The sequence below is a fragment of the Prionailurus bengalensis genome, chromosome A3, assembly GCF_016509475.1.
Source record: "Prionailurus bengalensis isolate Pbe53 chromosome A3, Fcat_Pben_1.1_paternal_pri, whole genome shotgun sequence".
NCBI classification, from domain to species: domain Eukaryota; kingdom Metazoa; phylum Chordata; class Mammalia; order Carnivora; family Felidae; genus Prionailurus; species Prionailurus bengalensis.
In genome coordinates, this window is record NC_057354.1 from 135,981,584 (window position 1) to 136,004,317 (window position 22,734).

A 22,734-nucleotide genomic window follows, 5' to 3' on the forward strand; every position below is an offset into this window, starting at 1 on the left:
TCAGTCAACACATAGCTAACCCAAGCAGCACTAACAGTCAACTTGATTTATTTGACACATAGAATATTCCATCCAACAGCAATAGAATGCACATTCCTCTAGCTCATAGGGAACATTCTAGGCCATAAAAGCTACCTTAGTAAATAAAAATCAAAGCCAAAATCATATAAGCTTTGCTTTCACATCACAATGGTATTAAACCAGAAGTCAATGACAGAAAATTGGAACATCCCCAAATATATGGAGATTAAATAGACTTTTAAATAACATTTGGGGCAGGGGCACCTGGGTGGCTCAGTTGGTTAAGCGTCCGACTTTGGCTCAGGTCATGATCTCACAGCTCTTGAGTTTGAGCCCGTCAGGCTCTGTGCTGACAGCTCAGAGCCTGGAGCCTGCTTCAGATTCTGTGTCTCCCTCTCTCTCTGCCCCTCCCCAGCTCATGTTCACTTGCTCTCTCTCTTTCAAAAATAAATAAGCTTTAAAAAAACTTAAAAAAAAATAATAACATTTGGGGCAAAGAAGAAGCCTCAAAAGAAATTACTAAACATTTTGAGCTGAATGAAAAAAAAAAAAACTTATCAAAGTATGTATAATGTAGCAAAAGCAGTATTTACAGGGAAATTTGTAGTATTTTTTTTGCTTTATTTACTTATTTTGAGAGCGTACAAGAGAGCATGAGCAAGTGGGGGAGGGGCAGAGAGAGAGAGAGAAAGAGAGAGAGAGGAAGAGAGAGAATCCCAAGCAGACTCCATGCTGTCAGCCCAGAGCCCAACACTGGGCTTCAACCCATGAGCTGTGAAATCATGACCTGAGCTGAAATCAAGAGTCAGATGCTTAACCAACTGAGCTACCCAGGCACCCCAGGAAATTTGTAGTATTAAATGCATATATTAGAAAATCAGAACAATCTAAAGTCAGTACTCCAACCTTTCTTTAGGAAATGAGAGTTAGAAAAGCAATTTAAGGGGCGCGAGGATGGCTCAGTCAGCTAAGTGTCTGAGTCTTGATTTCAGATCATGATATCACGGTTCATGAGTTCAAGCCCACATGGGGCACTGTGCTGCTGGTGCAGAGCTTGCTTGGGATTCTCTCTCTCCCCCGTCTCTCTCTGCCCCTTCCCCACTGGCTCGCACACGCTGTCTCTCTGTCTTTTTCTCTCAAAATAAATAAACTAAAAAAAAAAAAAAAGGGAAAGCAATTTAAGCTCAAACAAGCATAAGAAAAGACATAAATTTTGGTGCAGAAATCAACGAAATCATCAACAGGAAATCACGACCTGGTTCCCTGAAAGATGAATAAAATTGATAAACGTCTAGTCAGGCTAAAATCGTGAAGGGTATGATGGGTCCAGAAGATGTCAGGGGTGTATGCCTTCCATAAGAAGTTGTGGCGAACTCAGCCCACGGCCAGGCACACATCCTGCCACCAGCAATGCCACATTTGCTGGCATCGTCACTGAAAATTTGAAGGAAAACCACCACCAAAAGAGAAAAACAGGGAAAGGAAGAAATACGGTATCATTTCATTTAGCCTGCCCTAGTTTTAGTTGAAAAGCTAGAGAAAATAATAGCAGCCTTGATGGGCCTAATGGTTTCCGTTTTCGCAGACCAGAAGTGCAGTATTTTATTCAACCAGAAAGCGTTTTCCAGATGAATCTGGGGAGAGCAGACAGCGTTCCTGGAGTGTCCGCAGCCCTCCCCACTTCCTCACATCTCGCACCTGCCAAACCCAAGGGGTCATCTGTGAATCTGCTTTTTGGACACGCCTTAAATGGTTTCTCTAAGTTTTCTTAATCACGGTTGATTTCATCCTTGCAGGAGCCCGGAAAAGGCAGTCATCCAAGTACTATTCTCACTTTTTAGATGAATAAGATGGGGAGTTTCCAGACAGGTTCAAGGTCTTTGCAGAGGATCCCGTGGGCACTGACTGGAACAGGATCCAAAGCCCCGGAGCCCCTGCCTGGCGGTCGTGCTCCGTTCCCCTCAAGTCGTGACCACAGCGGCTGAACCGTAAGGTGCTCCTCGGGCCACACCGTCACACCCAACTGATGTCAGCTGCCCTTGGTCAGACCTGCACAGCTGTGACGTAAAACCCCCCGCGGGGGAAATGTGTGCGTTCTGATGGCTTCTTTCCCATTTATCGATAACAGGGTGCCTTCTCCTTGTTAATTACCTATTCCTCGTCAAACCCACGGCAGCGAAGTGTCCACGTCCGGCCGGAGACAGTTGACTTATTTGTTGAAATATGTATCTGCTGCTTCTGAACCAACAAAATGTAGGCAGGTGTGTTGGTGGGCAAGATTTACAATTAAAAAAATGTTAAAAACAAAATCACGTATTTCACCATAAGACAGAACCACAATAAAGAGTCAAAAGCAGAAGAAAACGCCACAGTCCTTATGAATTATGATCCCTTCCCTCAGCATATTTTCCAAGGTTGAACACATATTGTACACAGTAGTTCAGTCTCCTGATTGCTTTCGCTTCATGATATATTACGAACATTTTCCCATGTCCACAATCTCCAAAAATCTTATCTCATCAGAGCAGGATATTTACATAACCATACTTAGATGTTTTCCATTTGGGGCTGTTGCTTAAAAAAACAAACAAGAGAAACATTTGGGCCTGAAGATTTCTTTTTGTCCACATTTACTATGGCTTCCTTGAGCTACGCTGCCCAGAGTGCAACTGTCTGAAGTATTTGCGGTCCCGAATAAAAATCATGCATTTAAAAAAAAAAAAGAAAAGAAAATCATGCATTTATCCTTAAGCAGTCCCCTCCCCCACCCCAGCCGTATTCAGACAGCTTCTGCTGAGGCAGCATAATTTATTCTTAACCACTTCCTGCTCTGCCTCAGAGCCCACTTCGTATTAGCAAATGTGCCTTTAACCTATTCCTCTTAGAAATTCTTTTACATAAGAAGTTCATCTTTACCAAGAAAAATCTTTCTGACCATTCAAGTTATTTATTATCACATAATGGTAGTTATACTGTAACCACACTGACTTCTAGAGAAACAGTATGGTGTAGATAACGTAGACAGAGCTCATACACGGAAAGATCCATATATAATTGAAGCGAAAATCACACAAACTACATTTGTGGCATCCAGATGATTCTCTTTACTAGCAGCTCGGCTAAGGGTGTTTGCCACTGGGGTCAGTTTATAGATGCCATTAGTCTTAAAAATCACCTTAGAGTAGGCTTTAGAAAAACCGAACACATAAACCCTGGGGCAGATCTGAAGATCCTTTGTATTTTTTAATGTATCGAGTTGAGTTACAAGTTTAATATACTGGGCACCTGGGCCGCTCAGTCGGTTGAGTGTCCAACCTCAGCTCAGGTCATGATCTCAAGGTTCGTGGGTTCGAGCCCCACGTTGGGCTCTCTGCTAACCGCTCAGAGCCTGGAGCCTGTTTCGGATTCTGTGTCTCTTTCTCTCTCCGCCGCCCCCCCCCCCCCGCCCCCCAGCTCATGCTCTGTCTCTCTTTCTCAAAAAAATGAATAAACATTAAAAAAATTTTTTTTTTAAAGTTTAACGTCCTGAAGCTAAGTGGACCAGGTCCTGTGCTGGGAATCCCTCGAGGAGCCCAGCTGGCAGCACGTTCACCCCAAGAAAGAGTGACAAATAAGTGTGGAAGTCTGAGTCCCAGCTCAGGCGGGAGAGGGGCAGGATGACCGGGACAGAAGGCAGCAGGGATGCAGGAAGGAGCAGGTGACGCGGGGGCGGTGGATACCCTGGGATGCCCTGGACCACAGGGGCGTGTCAGGTGACGGCCAGAAACACAGCCAGCCAGGGACAACAGGACAGAGAGTGGAACCAGCCAGGGGAACCCACAGGCTTCCGAGATGCAGAGGAAATCACTGGGAGGCTATGAAAGCAGGGGTGCCCTGAGGAAAAGTGGGGGTGCCGTGAGGAAGGCACTGCTTCCAGGAATGAGGCAAGCGGCAGGGAGGAGGTCGGGGAGAGCTGTCCTGGGCGAGGGGCTCACCAGCTGGTGGGCAGCTCAGTTTCGTATTCTAAGACTAAGCTGAGACACGCTGACTTAGGGAGCAGGTGCTAGAGTGACAAAATGTGGGGACAGGCTTCTCTCAACCAGCCTTCGCTGGGCTCTACCCTGTGGGAGATCCGGAGTACGCTTGACTTGATCCCTGCAGGGGGGCAGGGAGAGGGCCAATGTTCCGGAAAAATCACAGCAGGGGCTGTGAGAGTGACAGGTGGACTCCCTCTCCAGGGAAGGGGGACAATCAGGAGGTCCTGTGGCAGTTAACCTGCTTCCAAGGTGACAGTGGAGGCAAATTTCAAGGACCGTGGTGTTAAGTTTGTCCAACGCGACCCCCTCATTTTATACACTGAAAAAAACAAAACAAAGTCCGAGGATATGTGCATCTGAATGGATACTGACCTGAGCCCAGTCCCCTGAAGAGTTGAATCTGAATGACACAGGCTACATCCGAGGGAGGCACAAATGTGCCAAATCAGGCAGGAATCCCAAGTATCTGGGGCTAAACTCAAGACATTGTCACTGCAGAGTGACAATGAGAACACGGCCCAAATCAGGGCCAGACACGCTACTGTGCAGCCAACCGGTGTTGGTGACCCCCGTCCGAGGAGGACGCACGGGCCCTCTATGGGGGGGTGGGGGAGGGGCAGGAGCTGTTCAGAAGGCCCGTGGACCTCCAAAGAAAGGTATTCGGCCCTGTCCCTCCAGACCAGCACTATGGCAAGTACAGTAAGGAAATATGACGTGAGCCACATCTGTGATTTTAAACTTTCCGGCACGGTTTTTTAAAAAGGAAAAATAAGCAAGGAAAATTAGGGTTAGTCAACACTGTATGTAAATAAAGTCCAATTATCTCAACATGCAATTGATACAGAAGTTATTACTGAGATATTTCACACATGCATATTCTGTCTTTCACAGTAGATCTTCGAGACCTGGGTGCTGTCTACACTCTACGCTCACAGACCGGGTCCCTCGGGACGGGCCACACAGCACGGGGCTCGGGAGCCCGTCGAGCCGGCAGCTACCGCCCAGGCAGCCCAGCCCTCCACCTGCGCTCCCCTCTGCCTGTCCGGTCCGGTTTGCTTCTGCTCCACCCGGAGGAGGAGGTCCTGCCTCCCCTAGATAAACACCATCTTCCAGGGAACAGCCTTGTGTGCTCGGCCGGCGGGACACAGCCCGAGCTGGTCGTGAGCTGGTCCCCTGGAGAGAGTCCGCACCCACTGCATGTGGCCAGGAACCGAAAGAAAACAAGGTCACTGTCACGGACGAAGGGCGTAGGGCCAGCGGAGAAAGAGTCTCGGGAGCGATTAAAGTATTAACAGATAAGAACCGTCCCCCTGGCCACCATGCTGCTATGGGAAGAGCACGTCCATTTCAGAATAAACTGAAAACGTTTCCTCCTGAGACATGTTCCCGTCTGCATAGTCCCCAGCCCAGTACCTGGGTGAGGGCTCAGTGAATATTCATTCAACATAAAAACAAAACAAAACAGCACGCACCTGAAGTGTCGAGCTCCTTCACAAATAGGGAGAGTGCAGGGTGAGCGGTGATGCCCGGTGAAAAGGGATTCCTGTGTGTCCCGACTGGTTGTTTTTACGCCCACGAAACTGGAATGTATGAAATTCCAAAAGCTTACGGGGCGCATACCTGCCTGCTGATTGCAGAACAGCGCACCCCATCTGTTCTGGAAGGGCCTCGCCGGCCCCCTTCCCTCCCTCGCGCCCTGTCCTCGCCTTCGCCCCGTACTCCTTCATCTGCCTTGGAACCGAGGAGGTTTGCCAAATGAATGGACAAAAGAACAAAAGAAGGAATGGACAAGATTGCTTTCTGGCCTCAGATGTCTTTGAACGGGGAAGATGCCGGGTTAAGTTCCACAGGTATTTAGCCGGTGCCGGACGCGCAGGCATACAGAAATCAACAGGACGGGACGGTGATTTCCTTGGTGCCCAGGGCACCTGAAACCACAAATACTCAGAGGAGACTCAGGGTGCTCACCTTACATTGGCAAGACACCAAGAACACGTAAGCCGCGTGCACCTTGGTCTGGACCTCGTCCCCTGAGGACTCCTGCCTATCTCAGAACAGATAAGAGAAGCGGGGACAATTTATGACAGCACAGTCTGGCCAGGCACCACTGGGGCGCTGGCTTCATGGTCTGTCCCGTCCAGTCTCTCAGGGATGGTCTTCCAGGTTCTGGCTGCTTCTCACCTGCCGGGCAGCCCGGTTCAAGGAGACACGTGCAGAGGCAGCCGCGGTGCTTTGTTTATTGCGTTTTGTTTCAGTTTATTTATTTTGAGAGAGGAGCAGTGCACGAGGAGGAGGGGCAAAGAGACAGGGAGAGAGAGAGAGCATCCCAAGCAAGAGCCCGACGCGGGGCTCGATCCCACGAACCATGGGATCATGACCTGGGTGGGGATCAAGAGTCGGACGCTTTGAGCCACCCAGACGCCCTGTGCCGTGGTGCTTTGGGGAAAGCCTGTTCTTCCCTGATAAACAGGACAGACGCGGCCCCCCTCTCACGCCACCTCAGACACGGATGTGAGCCGGTAGCTGGGGAGAGCTGCCTGGACCCCGGGGGTACCCAGCATGAGGGCAAAAGACAGCACGCTGAGGACGCAGGTAACAGCAAGAGCGGAACCCGGTTCTGGCCAGCAGCACGGAGCGGCCTCCGTGCCGTCGAGGACCCAGAAACACGCTAAGTGCGTGTTAACAGGTGCTCCGTTGCAGGCCAGACATACAGTAACGTACGAATGCACACAAGCGTGTAGGACCTGACGCTGGTAGGGGTGCCATGGGATGAACCGTGTCCCCAGAAGGGACGCTGAACTCCTAACCCCCGGTATCTACGAATGTGACCTCGTTAGGGGTCTCCGCAGGCGGTCGAGTCGAGATGTGACCAGCAGACTGGCGACCAGCCATTGCTGCCTGCATCTGTCCGTGCCGAGAACCCCACAGGATGGGTGGCTGGTAAACAGAAGCGTTCACTTCCCGCAGCGCTGGAGGCCGCAAGTCCAAGATCCGGGGTGTCTGTGGAGAGCCCGCCGCCCGGTCCAGACAGCCATCCACTCACTGTGTCCTCACAGGGCCGACGGGGCAAGGGAGCTCCCTGGGGCCTGGTGATGAGGGCGCTGATCACGTGGATGAGCGCGCCCCCGCTCACGACCTAAGCTCGTCCCAAAGGCCCCGCCTCTCACCCCATCGCACTGGGGATGAGGTTTCCACACAGGAATTTGGCGGGACACGCACTGAGCGCACCCTGACCCAGAGGTGGCTTCTTCAGGTGCCACCAGCCGACGGGATAAAAACACCTTCTTTTCTTTCTTCTTCCGCAACGTCGGGCCCTGTCCGCCACCCCCCTGGCCTCCGGAAACCACAGGGCCTGGGATCCAGGGGCCTGCGGCTAATGCCTCGTGGAGACACAACGAAGGAAGAGGTGAGTGTGATCTCAGCGGAGCGGTCTCATCCACACGGGGCACTGGGGCCGCCTGCCTGTCAAGCAATTAGGAAGACGTATACACGGTTTTAGCCAACAAGTTCAAGATCAGGGTCAGAGCCTCCCGGAAGCTCCTAATTCCGCTGTGCTAGAGCGTGCCTGCTACCAGGACACACCGTGTGGCCATCGGGGCGTCGGGAAGCGTCGGTTTACGGTTTCTCCACCTGCTCGCTGACATAACCAACGGCGGCCCTCAGGGTCCCCCCACGCCTTCACGCCTCCCGAAGCAAAGCCGCTCCTGGGCGCCACACCCTGTGTCATGCCACAGAATGGGAGGCGTCACCGCAGACCAAAGGAGGGTGCAGGGCACTCAACAGACTCCTCAGAGGCGGAGAACACACGGAACATTCTACACGCAGCGAGAGGATCTCCGCAGCTGCTCTGTGATTCCTCCGGGCGAAGAACCGTGCGATTCAGGGGCCCACAGCGCATTTACCCGACAAACACTCTTCCTGGGAACTCCGGCCACCTTTTTACCCAGAGCAACCCAGTCTCCTACTAGGAGCTCTTGTCTCACACTCAAACTGACGTCGTCTGCTGTCTACACAACTGGAGGACCCAGGACCGGCAAGGCCTTCCTCCCTGCATCCCTGACCGACAGGGCTGGAGCCCACAGCCCTCCCTTCTCCGACCCCAACCGACCCCCACCTGCCCTGCGTTCAGCTTCTCACTGTCCTACAAGCGCGCTGCTCAGACTCACCTCCCAAAGAGAGAACCCTCTCGATTTGCTCAGGTCAAGCTGGAGTACAGAACATAAACTGGAATCCGATTTCTTCACCAACAATCCACCCAAGGTTTCCCTTCTGAGCCAGGTTTATCTTGTATTCAGCCACTTAACAAAAAACACGCATTTAGAAACTGCATGACGTGCGCCGAGAGAATGCAACAATGAGTAAGTTCTTACCCTTGTAGGGCTTACGGTTTAGCAGAGGAAATAAAACGGTTACATAAATCACTAAAATTAGATTAGAGAGTTTCAAGGGCAATCACAGGTTCTGAAGGAAAAGTTGCCATGGAAGCACCTGGTAGAGAGAACATTTCGGCCCGCGGATGGGAGACAGAGAAAGCCAGGACTTGGCAGGGAAGAGGCTGGCATTCTGTCCTGTGCTCCACACACCGCCAGTGTCCCATCTGCAAGATGCCAGCCCCCGGTGGGTGGATCTCCACGATCCCCACGTTAATGATCCCACAGCTTTGAAAAGAAGGCGGTACGTGTGCTGAGCCTAGAAGGACCGCTAGGAATGTGGCCCACGGAGACGGCAGAAGAACGTTCCAGGGCACACGCTTGGAGACCGTGGGGGGTGGGGGGACCCGCACTGGAGAGGCGGGCTGGGGCCAAGCGATGAAGACTCCCGGAGGCTCAACCAAGGTTGCACCCCCCTTAGTCGATAAGCGAGGGAGGTAGCCGAGGGTGTCCCAGCAGCAAAGTGACAAGACATGATGAGGGACCCGGGTGGGTGTCACACAAAGCTTCCCAAGAAAGTCAAAAAACACCTGCATCGTTCTGGCTTCAGAACACCTACCGAAGAGAAGGTTTTACCCGGATGAAGAGGAGGGTGCCTAACGCAGGGGTCTGCACGTTTCTGTGAAGGGGACGTGTCCCACCGCCCCCAACCAGGGGAGAGTGACGGCCTCCCTGATCAGCAGGCTACCCTTCCCGCAGGGTAGGAAGCCTCGATGGGAGGAGGGGTGGGCGAGCAGGGGAGGGCAGGTGGAATTCGGGAGAGCTGTGGACAAGCCAGCCTCCGGGGGCAAGTAGGAAGGACCACACCCCACCCACTGCTGGCCCCCTAACACACGTCCTGGATGCGGACGGACCGAAGGGAGGGCGGGCGCCCTCCCTGTCTGCATGGCTAACAGATCAATGGAGGTCTGGGAGGCATTCTCTCCTGGTCTGACGCAGCCTGCACAGGCCCACCGCCCTCCTGATAACCTCAACACGCTGCCTCCCCCAGCGTAAAGTAAACACACCCCGTTCCAAAGAACTGTACCCAAAAAGGTCCCAGGAAAACCACGTAGTGGGAGGCGTTCCGAGGACAGACACAAAACCCCGCGGAAGCAATAACCCTCCTAGGGCCACCATCCATAGCAACTCTGTGGGTCTGGAATGTTCCCCTCTGCTCTGCTGGGTCTGGGCTCAGGCTCCCACCCACAGAGCTGTGCCTGTGGGGGCAGAAGCTACCGAAGCCCGCACCTACAGAGGATGTGGCTGACGACCGACTGGGAGGTTCTCAACAGCAGGCAGGCTGCTACGGGCCCGGCCTTGCGCAGGGGGCCCTGAAGACAAGAGGCAGTTCCTGGATTGCTGCCTGTGGTTCCGCTCACCTTCTTTGAACCGAATCTCCTCCAGCCCACAGACCTGGTGGGTGGGAAGGGAAATGGGAGGGGCAGAGGCTCTAAAACTACACAGTGAGCCCATCCCCTCCCCACCCCCTGGACGGGCAGGAGCTTCTAGAAGACACCAGAAATGAAAGCACCTCTTTTACTGCCCGGAGAATCTTGGTTGGAACAGCCTTCAGAGACAGCCAGCCTCCTGGAGAACAAGACCACGGCAGAGCCGTGGGCTCTAAGCTCCCAGCCCACCCTGGCTACTGCCTGCTGTTCCCAGACCCAGATCTGACCTTGGGCCTCCTAAGTGGCCTGGCTAACCCAGACTCATCCTTCAAGTCCTTGGCATCACCGGCTCTAATGGGCAGACTCCTCGCCACGCCCCACTTCACTCTGCATTCCAGCCCCAGCCATAGAACAATCTACCAATGTGCTTCCGCCCTCAACATCACAGAATATACCCTTTCCTGAGGACTCCGGGTCTCACACAGGCTTCAACATGTACCAAGTGCATGGCCTTGGCCAACCCAACGGCTCTCGGCTTCACTTCCCTCCCCTGTAGGTCGGGGACAGCAGGAGCGCCTCTCCCGCGGGGCTGTGTGAACACTGGGTCCACCGCCAGGGCCCGACCAGCACCTGCTGATACAGGACGCGCTAACTGAACGTGAACTACGGTTTCCTCTCTCCCTACGGCTAACGCTAGGAGACTGAAATGTTGGTCGACACACTACCTCACACCATCCGGGGGGAACTTATTTTTCTCTGTTAACAGTACATCCGGCTTGTCAACCTGCTCTGCAGAGGAAGTCCTGCTCTCCGAGTCCACAGGCCATCCAGGAAACACGTTCCAACTCAGGTTCTAGATTCTGGGAATGAAGGAAGATGGACATTCTCATCACCAAGAACCACCCTCTCCAAAGCCTACCTCTCAACATAATCACCTGCAAGGGAAGACGCTCTTCTTGATAAATCCTTAAAATTGGTTGCATCTGGGGAGTTATCCTGCAAGGCTGATTCTCCCGGAAAAGCCGTTTAAGGCAGCCCACTGTTCTTTCTTGGTTTTGGAAATCATTCGGGCCAACACCTGAGTTTTACAGTTGAAGGAACTGGGGCCCCGCAAGAAGGTTAGGACACTCGCTCTCAGTCCCGTAGCGGGGTCAGAGAGTTGGGCAAGCTCTGTCCTTCTGGAATAATCCCCAGCAGGTATGTGAACAGTTGCTGCAATTGAATTTCATCACCTAATTAAGAAAAGCTGTTCATGTGTGTCAGCAATGCAGAAACAAAGGACAGAGGAGGCTGGTCCCGAGAATGATGACCTCAAACAACTTTTCTAGTCTTAAGGAAAGGCACCTTCAACTTAGTCCTTGGATCTCCAAGGTAGGAGGCTACCCGGAGAGGGTCCATCCTCCTTAGAAGCATTCCATTCTGTTCATGGCCCCCTGGCTCCCTCTGATGTCCCACCTCCAGAAATCTGGGTGTGGGGGGGGGGGCACTCCATGCTTGGTCAGATGACCTGTTAAGAGTCTGAGCCTCACTGTCATCCTGAGTGATTCCAGACCACCAGACCCCCAGAGGAGCTGACTTCGTCTCCACTGTGCCTAGCCCAAGCGCAGAGCAGAAGGAACAGCAGACAGGAAAGGGGATGCCGGGCCCAGGCTAGCCATAGCCCTTGTGTGCGTGGGTCCCCAGGCTGGGGTCGCAGGCCTGTCTCCTCTCCAAGTCACAACGAGTGGCTGGGCTAGGAATCTGTAATGACCATCCAGCTCTGGGATCCTCAGTCTGCAAGGACACGACCCCCTCCTGTCTCCACCACCAGAGAGAAGGGCTCTCAAGAAGAGGAGAAATTCTAACAAAAGAAGACAGCAGGGCCAAATTATGAACCACAATGGAACAAAGAAGCGACGTGGCTCCTAGCTTCTGGCTGAGCCCCAAGTTCACCCGCCAAACGTCAGCAGCTTCAGCCGAAGAGTGCGTGGGGTCCCTCCCAAGTCCCCAACCACAGCGGGTCCACAGGAGAAGCACCGTCCTCTAGTGCAGCCGGGACGCGGGAATTACACACTATCAAACCAGGGGCACCGAACACGCTGATCAAACACGCATCTGAAAGTGGCCTTCCGGCTGTCAGGACCCCATCCAGGCACAGCCTGTGGGTGCCCACGGTGCGCCTTCGTGGCCTCAGCTCAGCCCTCAGCGTTTGAGTCCGCCCTTGGGTAGCTCTCCAGGCCCACTGGCATTGGTGTCAGGGCCCCTTTAAACACGTAAACTTCCAAACTCCAATTCTGCTGGATCTGGAAAATCCCCACCCCATCAAAATTAGGTTATGTGCGTCCCGTTTTCTCACGAGGTCTGCAATCCGTGCCCGACCTTTGAGAAGTGGTGGAGGGGGAAGCCCACGTCCCAGTAGGTGGGAGGCGGGGAGGTGGGTCGGATTCTCCAGGCGGCACACTGCACCAACACCCCCCTCATCGCACAAAGCAGCGTTCAGCTCGCTCACTCTCCTCCACCTCCGAAACCCTCAAGGGCTCCCACGGCCACTGGATCGAGACCAAAGTCAGCCCCGAGTTTGAAAGATGGTGATTTGTCTCCAAATTTCCTTTGCATTCTTTACAAATCATACAAAAACAAAAACCATAAAGTCAACCAGAAAAGTAGGAAACACCAGGTGCCTGGTGCCAGGGAAAAAAAAATATCCCTGCACACCGTGGTTCCCACCCCGCTGCTGGGCCAGGCAGATCCCTCCCGCCAGGTGCATTTCCGGACACCCGGACCCGCCCCGCCTTCCAGCTTTGACTCAACAGCCCTCCTTCACGCGGCAGCCCGACCCTCCTCTCCCTCCCGGGGACTCCAGCTCCACAGGAATCCGCACCAACTTACTTTGGGCCCTGCCCTTTTCTTCAGCACACAGCTCCTCCGCTGGCCGCTCCCTCCTAAGGGCACCCCCCCACCCCGCCCCATTCACTAGAATGTGTCCTTACAGATCCCCAGGCCCCGCTCCCAGCAAAGAGCTTCCTTGCCAGAACTGTTCATTGCAAGATGTCCAAGTCAGATGTCTTTCTGGTGCCGGGGCCAAGGCCCCCTCCCCCAGGGCACCCACTCGGGATATTCTTGGGGAGCCTTATCCAACCCTTGTCCGTTACCCGGACTTCCGCCCGGCGCAAGACAAGCACCGGGTATTTGTTGAACGGGCATTATTATTATTATTATTCGCTGCAAAGAAAGGCAGAGAGAGAACTTTGGAAGTGACCATCCTAGACCTGACTATGGAGATCACGAGGGTACAACAGGGAGCCCCTTGGTCCCCGGGACAGGAGCCTGGCCCGAGCGCCCAGGATGGTGCCGGGGTGCTGGGGGGGGGGGGGGGGAGGGAGTGCGGCGCCGGAGGGCGGAGCGCCCAGACCCCCGGGAGGGGAGGGCGCGGCGGGAGGGCAGCGGCCGCGGTCACCGGGGTGCGGGGATGGGCAGAGCGGAGGACGCGCGGCTCCCGGCCGCCCCGGGCCGCGCCGCCCTCCCCGCCGCCTCCCGCGCGCGGCCGGTTCGCGCTCGTCCCACCCGGCGGCCCGCGGCCCTCCCCCTCCACCCCCCGCCTGCCGGAGCGCCGGGGTCGCCGCGCTGCAGACCCGCGCCAGGCGCCGGGGCCACCGAGGGACAGGGCAGGGCCAGGGTGGCGCCCTCGGCCGGGAGCCTGCGCGTCCCCGCCCCGACCCCAGCGCCCCGGGACCCCGGCCGGGTCCGCCCCGCCCCGCCGCATCCCTCCTTCCCCCCCCCACCCCACCCCCGGCCGCGCCCCGCTCCCGCGACGCCGACACAAAGCGACGCGCGTCACCCACCTGGTCCCGCGCGGCCGGGGCTCCGGGGGCTGCGCCCAGGCCGGGTGTCCGGCGCCGCGTGCGGGGTGCGCTGTCCGGTGCCCGCGCCCGCCGGAGCCGCCCTTTATCCCCTGCCCGCCCTCCAGCGGGGCGCACCGGCGGCGGGGGGCAGAGCGGGCGGCGGCGAGCGGCACAAAGACGCGGGCGCCCGGGCTCGGCCCGCGCCCCCGCCCGCCGCGCAGCGCCCCCTGCCGCCCGCCGCGCGCCCGGCCTCCGCCCTCCGCCCTCCGCCCTCCGCCCGCCCGCCCGGGGCGGCGCCTCCGCCCGCCGCGCGCCCGGGACCGCGGGGTCCCGCCTCGTCTGCGGCCGCCGGGACCCGGGAGGGGGCGGGGGAGGGGGGCGACGTCAGCCGGCTGGGAAGCCAGCGGGTGACCCCCTCCGACCCTCAGCCGGGTGACCGGAGAGCGCCGCTCCGGGCCAGACCCGAGCCCGCAGGACCGCGGCCGCATCCCTGCCGGCTGAGGACCTGGCGGTCACGGCCGAGGGCCTTTCTCCGCCGGCGTCACGGAGATGCCTCTCCATCCCCGCTACCTGGTTGCTCGGACGGATGGAGGAGAGCCGACCCGGACGGTCGGAGACGCGAGACCCCCCGGCAGAAGCAATCCCCTTCCTAGTCTCAGGGTTTCTGGCTTGTTGCTGTCGAAGACCGTTGACGGCAGAATTCCTGCAAGATTTATTTTGCCACTCCCTTTGGTAGCTAGAAGTTCGCCAAGTGTTAAATTATATGCCTGTCGGGCATGCAGAGCCGAACAAAACTCGTTGGTGTGTGCGTGAAACAATGCCTCCTTCAATGCAGAGCCTGGGTTCTCCAGAATTGTGGGTCAACCCCCCACAGTATCTTCCTCCCTTAACACCATCCCCGCCACTGTGGGCTCAGAATTCTAATGCCTTCACCTACCGGCCCCCTGTGCTTCCTAACTTCTCTGTGCTTCCATTGTTTTCGCTGGAAATGCAGGTGTGTGTGTCTCAGGGGTTAAGTCAGTCAGCCATGCACAGAGCAGTATGCACATAACTGATAATGCCCGACTCTAAGGACAGCAGTGCCCTTGGCTGTTATTTCTCCCCTTTACCCCAAACAGGTACACTACAAGATTCTCAACTTCCTTGACTTTGTGTATAATTGATCTTCCTCTATGGCACACACGTCTGTTTTTCAGAAACATAAATCTGTCTCATCCACATTGGGAAGTTACTCCGGTAAATATTTCCCCTCCTCAAAGGCACCCGTATGAACGTATGAACGGGTACCTGACTCCCGAGGTCTCTCAAATTCCTCGTGGAAATGTCGTTGATCAGGAAGGAGGCATAGTGAGATGAACCCTAATACTTGTACTCCAGATGCTCAGTAGGAGGTGAGAATGGCCCAGCACAGCGGCCGGAGCCTCACAGAGCACATAATCACCTTTCCCGGACTCTGTGTGACAGGACTTACAGAAGAATGTCAGGTGGAAGGGCGGTTGTGGATCCACGAGGGTTGGAAATGAGCCTGCCCGCTCCGTGACGCCTGGGTCCATGCTGAGATGCAGACATGAAATCGAATCAGAGGAGTTGAGAAGGAGCATCTGGGGCTGGAAGGGGGTGTGCTCTTAGCCGGGGGTACACCTGAGCTAGTAAGTGTTTACGCAGTGACTTGTATATGACTTCATTCCCGCTCTGACTTTGGTAATGAGATCATCTGAGAAAGAGGACATCCTCATCGATAATATAACTTGCACCCAATGCGTCTAGAATAGAGTTGTTTTCTCTAGAGGCTTCCCGATCAATCGCCTCTTCTCCCACCCCCCAGATCTCTGAACTTGTGTAATACTGAGCTTGTTTCTGTGCGGACCATGGCATCTGTCACACTCATGTTTCGGATATTTACCGTCTGGTTGTTAGATCTTAAGATTCTGTAGAACAGTGATGAGGCCGTTTTTCTCTGTACTCCCCCATAGGGCCTTGGGCATACTAAGCCCCCAATAAATAAAGAGTGAAATCGTCCACTCTGAGTTCTAACCTGGGAGCACCCATCCTGGCTCTCTCCAGCAACGAGCTGCCTGGGTCTCTCAAGGTCATTTCCACTCATTGCTGTTTGGCTTCCAGTCCGATCCCTTCACAGGTGGTGACTTTGGGCCATCTCCCCCAGAGGTTTTGTCAGAGGTTTATCACGCCAGGCCCATTTTAAAAGATACCCATTGTTCCTAAGTGTTTGTGACGCATCATTCCCTCACGGAACAAGTGCCTTTTTGATTACCTACTGGAGGCAAGATTCTGGGCTCGCTGGTAAACAGGCTGCTGCCTAAATGGTCCAGAGGCTGGAGAAACGCGATTCCATTCTCAAGTTTCTCCTCCAGACACAAAATTGAGGGAAGCTGCAGATTCGTGCTCGCGGATTAAAAGAAAAACATTTCAGACGCCGCAGTTTGTATGACTTTGTAATCACACATTCTTTAAGTACAGAAAAGTTCACATTTCTTTAATTTTTAAAATCCGTTTGGATGCCATGCCTCGTTTCAAAGAGCGTAGCCAGCAACTAAATGTCACTTATTGTTCTGCCTCTCTTGGCTGGGATACACAAGAATCGGGAGCATCTCACGGTTCAGGGAGTGCAGGATGGAACCCACATTTGCCCTCAGCACGTGGCCAGGTCCCCTGACAGCCTCCCCCAAGCCGTGCTGTCCCTTTTGAGCAAGCTGGCCACAGTTTCTCTTCCACGGGGTCAGCTCCCCAGGTGGCCCAGGTGGCCTGCGAGGGACAAGGCAATGCCAGATCCCTTCCTGCCACTCTCAGGGCATCCTGGGAAATCTCCCCTGGTGGCCACTCCTGCCTCCCACCTCTCAGAGGCCTCTCCCTTTCCCCCCAACCTACACGTCCCAAAGAATCTCATCCGTGCCCAGAACGTCCACATAAGACAGGATGCAGGGAAATTGTCCTCAGCTCTGCCTTCAGCTTTGCAAACACCCCGGAGCTGGGAATACTACAAGACTCAGCTCTTTTCCTAGACTACCTGGAGAGAAGGTACAAAAAAAGCAAAGTTACATTACGATCACTTGAAATACGTGGTCGAAACAAAAAAGAAGCATAGCTTAAGGAAGAAAATCGAAACTCCAAGTAAGAAAATACAAGTGGAGAGAAAAATTCATCCCTGTGGTCCCTTGACGGCACTGCTGTGGATGGAATTGTGTCCCCTCCAAATTCTTATGGTGAGGTTCTAACCACGGCTAACTCATGATGTGACCTTATATGGAAATAGGGTCGTTGGGGATGTCAGTAGTTCAGATGAAATCATACTAGAGTAGAGTGGGCCCCCATCCAACGTGGCTGGTGTTTTTCCGAAAAGAGTAAGTTTGAGGACAGACAGTGCACGTCAGGGAGACGCTACTGTGAACGTGAACATGAAGGCAGAGGTTGGCGATGCTTCCGCGAACTGGGTCTCACCAAAGATCGCAGGCCAGGCGCCAGAGGCCCAGAGGAGGCTGGGAACAGATTCTCCCCGAAAGCCAACCCCTTCCTCTCAGACTTCCGGCCTCCAGAGCTGTGCCCTGATACATTTCTGTTGTCTGAGCCATTCAGTCCCTGGTGTTTTGTTCCAGGAGCCCCAGCGACCCTGTACAAGCCCCCAGAAGGTGCCCAATGTGTGACTACAATTCAGGCAATAAGCATCACAACAAAAATCAAAACGCCATGTACAAAGGCGGTAAACATTAATGGGTGTGTGAGGATGAATTAAAAGGACACCGCACAGAAGTAGGAGTCAGGAGGTTGGGCAGAGGGATCTCTCGGGCCCTTTCACTCCTGGTCATTGCCAATCCGGCTGGACAAGAGGGGCCTGGCAGATGGATGTTCCTTTACCACACCCACCTGCCGGAGGAAGGAAGGTCTTCTCCTCCAGGGCAACAGCCCAGCCAATGAGAAACCGTCACATCTCAGCCCTCGAGGAGCCACTACACTTCCAGCTCCTCGTTTACTCCAGTGGACTCTTTCCGTACAACAGCCTTCCCAACGTCCTGGTGTCCTTATTCCTTTCCGTTGTTTGTGGACTTGCCTATGGTTTTTGCCATAGCTTGCTTGTCCCAGATGGCAATTCTCTGTTATTCCTGAATAAACTCGTTGTTGCTGGTACAACTGAAACGCCCAGAGTCTGAGACCCCCAAAAACGAACCACCAGAGTCCAGAGTCAAAGCTAAGCAGCAAGGGTCATTTATTGCAGGTTCGAACCTGGACCTCTGCGCCCCCGTTGCCGGTGACGCCAAGAGGCCCTGAGAGAGGTTTTTACACCCCTTTTATAGACAGGTACAGACAAGTCATGGGGAAATCAGGAATTTTCCACAGTTACAGGGCTGCGATTGGTTGGTGTTTAAAGTTGGACACTTAACAGTATTCGATTGGTTCCTGCCTTTAGGTCAGACCACAACCGGGGGTACAGGTATCACAATGATTGATCAGGAATACACGGATGTGCCAGGCAATAATGATTGATCAGGAGTACACGGATGTGCCAAGTAACAATGGTTGATCAAGAATATACGGATGTGCCAGGCAATAATGATTGATCAGGAATACATGGGCGCGCCAAGCAATTGTACAGAAGCGGAACAAGCTGGTTAAGCTTGGTTAGGTTTCAGTTTCCCGTAACTTAAGCTTTTAAGTTTCAATTTTCTCAGGCCTCTCACAACAACTGACAGGTTTATTTTTTTTTTATTTTTTTTTAATGTTTATTTATTTTTGAGACAGAGAGAGACAGAGCATGAACGGGGGAGGGTCAGAGAGAGGGAGACACAGAATCCGAAACAGGCTCCAGGCTCCGAGCTGTCAGCACAGAGCCCGACGCGGGCCTCGAACTCACGGACCGCGAGATCGTGACCTGAGCCGAAGTCGGCCGCTTAACCGACTGCGCCACCCAGGCGCCCCCCTGGCAGGTTTACTTTTAAGAGTAACAATCGTAAATAAGAAGGTTGCTGTGTCAATAACGAAGTAAAACTGTTGTGCTTGGCATCTTTTGCAGCACACAGAGACGTTTTCTGCCCTGTTCCCCGCCGCACTCCGCTCAGGAAGGACAGGTTCTGGGCACGTAATAAGTATTTGTTGAATGAAGTAAATGAACCTTGTCTTCTACAGTCTCACGAACCACGACTTCTGTGTGGCTTGGACGTAAATGCCGTAGATGTACACAGACGTTGAGACCCGGGAGCAGGTTGAGTCTAATCTTTTCATTGCATATCCAGAAACACCAAGGTTTAAAGTGGCCTTTGACGGCTCCAAGATCACCGCCAGCTAGTGGCATAAATGGTGCTATTATTCAAGGTTCTTGGCAGATTCGGAGTTCTTGTGACATTTTGTTACACTGCTTTTCTGTAGTGATCAATAGAATATGGCCCTTGTGGCTCAACAAAATTTAAAAGGCCTTTTTCAGCTCAGAAGGAATGATTAAGTTATATTCAACATTCGATGGGCTTAATTGCGGGCAGACATTTAATGCTCACTGAATATCCCTGTGTTTCTCCACATTTCCCAGCCTCCTTGCAGTTAGGTGGGGACACATGACTCCCCACCTAACAGTTCAATAGACTGTAGGCAGGAGTTTCACTTTGGGGCTGAGACAGAGAAGAATTTCAAGACCTCCACCTTGCCCACCCCTACCATAGTGATGATAGACCCACCTCTTGAGATGTTTGTATCACAACGTGAAATCCGCCTGGATCTCGGAGTCGCCTCTTCGTAAGACAATTCCCGGGAGAACATAAAGTCCCATGTGTCGAGCTATTGAAATTTTAGGGTGCATTTGTGACTGCAGCTTGGTCTCATGTAAACCAACTGATGCGTTCAGTATAGACTGGTTTTGAGTAGCAGCGATTCGTCGTTCGGCGTCTTAAAGAGAGCCAAAGTGTGCCACCAAGGAAGGAGAACAGATTGTCAAGTGTTAGACACGAGAGCGCATTTGAGGCAGGTGGCAAGGAGCCAGGAAACTCTGGGAACCTGGAAGGAATTTAGGGATCGGGTTGGCAGTAAGGAAACCGGCAGTGTGTCAGGACAAGAGGTGGGGTGCCCAGAGCACACGCATCCTGGACGTGGCCACGTGGTATCATGTCTTAGAGGTACAGAGGATGGTGAGGTGGGTGTGCGACATAGCACCGCATCCACTGGCCGGGGGTTGGGTGAGATTTCACAGGGGTAGCGAATGCCACAGCGACTTGTGCAGAGCCCCAACACTCACTCCCCCAGCTGCTGGGGGTGCGTGGGGCAGGGGTGACGGCACACCTCCCAGGAACTGTCCTCTCCCAAAGGAAGCTGCTGCACCCACATTTATACCCGCTTTCTGGAGGCAGCTTCCTCCAACGACTGGTCCGTGCCAGGTTAAAGACCTGCCCTGCCGCCCTCACCCTGAGCCAGTCCCCTAGGGTCCCAGCCCCCAGATCCACCCGCTGAGTCTCCACGGCAGATGCATCCCAGACCTGCCGTTCACCACCCTCTACAGGGGGCGGTCCTGACGGCATCTCCAGCTGGTAAACAGCCATCCCGGAACTGCTTCACGGGGATCCGACCAGGGTTTAAGTGATGGGCCCTGAAGAGTTCCAGCCACCGCAACGGCGAAAATCGGGTAACACCTTCCCCAGGACGGACCGTCCGGTTTGACAGGACAGAGGGTTTGTCCGTTAGAAATGAGGGTGGCAGCTGAGCGAGGGCCTGGGATCCACCTGTGGATGGAAAGGTCTGGGGCCGGGACTGTGGAGAGTAAGAATAGAATTTGGGGCTATGCAGACCCTTTCTGGGCCTAAAAAGATGTAGAGAGCTCTTTAGAGGCTGTTTTGTTTGGTTTCTAAGAAGGGTTTTGTTTGTGTTTAAGTTTTATTCCGCTGTGATTTTAAAAGTACTAAGTGGCACCTGGGTGGCTCAGTCGGTTGAGCACCCGACTTCGGCTCAGGTCACGATCTCACGGTCCATGAGTTCGAGCCCCACATCGGGCTCTGTGCTGACAGCTCAGAGCCTGGAACCTGCTTCGGATTCTGTGTCTTGCCCTCTCTCTGCCCCTCCCCTACTCGTGCTCTTTTTCTCCCTCTCAAATAAATAAACATTAAAAAACATTTTTTTAAATAAATAAAAGTGGTAGTCTTAAGATCGTTCAACCTCCTTAAAATGCAGACAATCCATAAACACCTCTCTTTCTCTCTGTCTACACACACACACACCACCAATAACAACACAACAACACACACATGAATTCCCTACCCCTTGGCGGCCTGGCAAACCTCTCCTACTATTTCAGACCTCGTCCCAGTGATGCCCTTGGTAACTTCCATGACTCCTTTGGATGCGTTATCTGACTGTTCTGTTCCACCTGCAGGAACTTTTGCTACGTTTTCATTTGACGAGTGTCTGGAGTCAGACGTGGCCGCGTGAGAAGTTACAACGCAGGATGTGGCATGTCTCTGCCCCCGTTTTGTGTGTGTCCAAAGATCTAGCCACCCCCTTTCCCCTTGGCTCCCTCGCCCCTCTCCTATCCGGACACTAACGTCGTCGTGGGACCCCCGGGGCTGTGTTTCTGAGAACTTTTATTCCAGGACCACAGGCTCAGGACATATCCCATTTGCCCGAAAGAAGACACACCCTCACAACATCTAACCATCGGAGAAGGCCCCATGGATTAAAACAAATAAGCAAACAGCAAAACAGAAGCTGAAGGCAGATGTGGACTCTGGGTCCCTGGCGGTTGGGAAGGAGGAGGGAACAGGTCTCTCCCTCATCTTGGCTCTGACGTTGGTCTGCGCTCTGAGGAACTCGGGTGCTGGAGAACAGAGGGGTCTCTGCCGTGCGAGGACAGGCCAGGGGAATCGCATACCCGTGTTAAAAACAAACAAGGTTTGGGGCGCCTGGGTGGTGCAGTCGGTTAGGCGTCCGACTTCAGCCAGGTCACGATCTCGCGGTCCGTGAGTTCGAGCCCCGCGTCGGGCTCTGGGCTGATGGCTCAGAGCCTGGAGCCTGTTTCCGATTCTGTGTCTCCCTCTCTCTCTGCCCCTCCCCCGTTCATGCTCTGTCTCTCTCTGTCCCAAAAATAAATAAACATTGAAAAAAAATTAAAAAAACAAACAAACAAGGTTTGACTGAGTAAGTCTGAAGACCATATTGGCTTTATTAAGTGATTCCTGAATCAGGAAGCATCCCTTTAAGCCAGCGGGGAGATGTCTCAGCAGCCGCCCAGGGGCAGGTGTTCGTGGGAAGGACAGCGGGTCAAGGAGCTACCGGGGGAAGAAAAGGAAGACTTGTTTCAGGCCAGGTCGGGTTCTTTTCGGGGGGAAAGAACAGCAGGGTTTGGATCCCGCGGATGGCCTCGCCGGGGCTGATCGGGACATTTCGGAAGGATTTTTAAAAGGCCACGTTCCTGGGAGAGGCTGAAACTTGGAATCTTAGTTTCACCCTCAGGAGTCACGTGACTCCACTTGGGGCTTGTTTCGTTTTTTAACACCTGGAACCAAATCAGCCAGCACCTTGATCTTGGATTTCCAGCCTCCACACCTGGGAGAAACACATCTCTTTTTAAAGATCCATCCTCCCACCCCCGGTCGGTGGTATTTTATTATGGAGCAGTAAGTTATCCCTCCTGAAAAGACACGGTTCCAACTTCACATATTTTCCTGTTCTCTGACTCCTCCATAATAACTCGCTTGCGGGAAAGAGCTCGCAGAAAGTTGATTACAACCCAAACCTCAAGAAGTGAGAGGTCAGACTCTTCAGTCGAGGAGCTAAGGGGGTTTCAGAGTGTGATGCTGTGATTTACACATAATAAGAAATAAGGGCGCCTGGGGGGCTCAGTCGGTTGAGCCTCCAACTTTTGGTTTCGGCTCAGGTCATGATCTCACGGTTCGTGGGATCGAGCCCCGAGTTAGACTCCATGCTGGCTGTGCAGATCCGGCTTGGGGTTCTCTCTCTCCTTCCATCTCTGCCCCTCCCTCGGTCTGTCTCTCTCTCCCTCTCTCTCTCAAAATAAATAAATAAGCATTAAAAAATATTTTTTTAAAAAAGAAATATATCTATGGCCTTTGTCCCGCTTCCTGGTACGGAA

General features: G+C 53.7%; 1 protein-coding gene across 6 annotated transcripts in view; it reads right to left on the minus strand.

Moving 5' to 3' along the window:
- Positions 1–13,872, minus strand: part of RNF144A (ring finger protein 144A) — a 291,346-nt gene extending 277,474 nt beyond the window's left edge. For 3 of the 6 annotated variants that reach the window (XM_043604611.1, XM_043604609.1, XM_043604612.1), the window contains exon 1: positions 13,659–13,858. The gene's annotated coding sequence lies outside the window, so the exon portion shown is untranslated. Of the gene's footprint in view, positions 1–13,658 lie in introns of all 6 variants that reach the window. The other 3 variants (XM_043604614.1, XM_043604608.1, XM_043604613.1) reach the window with 3 other exon arrangements.
- Between the last annotated feature and the right edge of the window lie 8,862 nt (positions 13,873–22,734).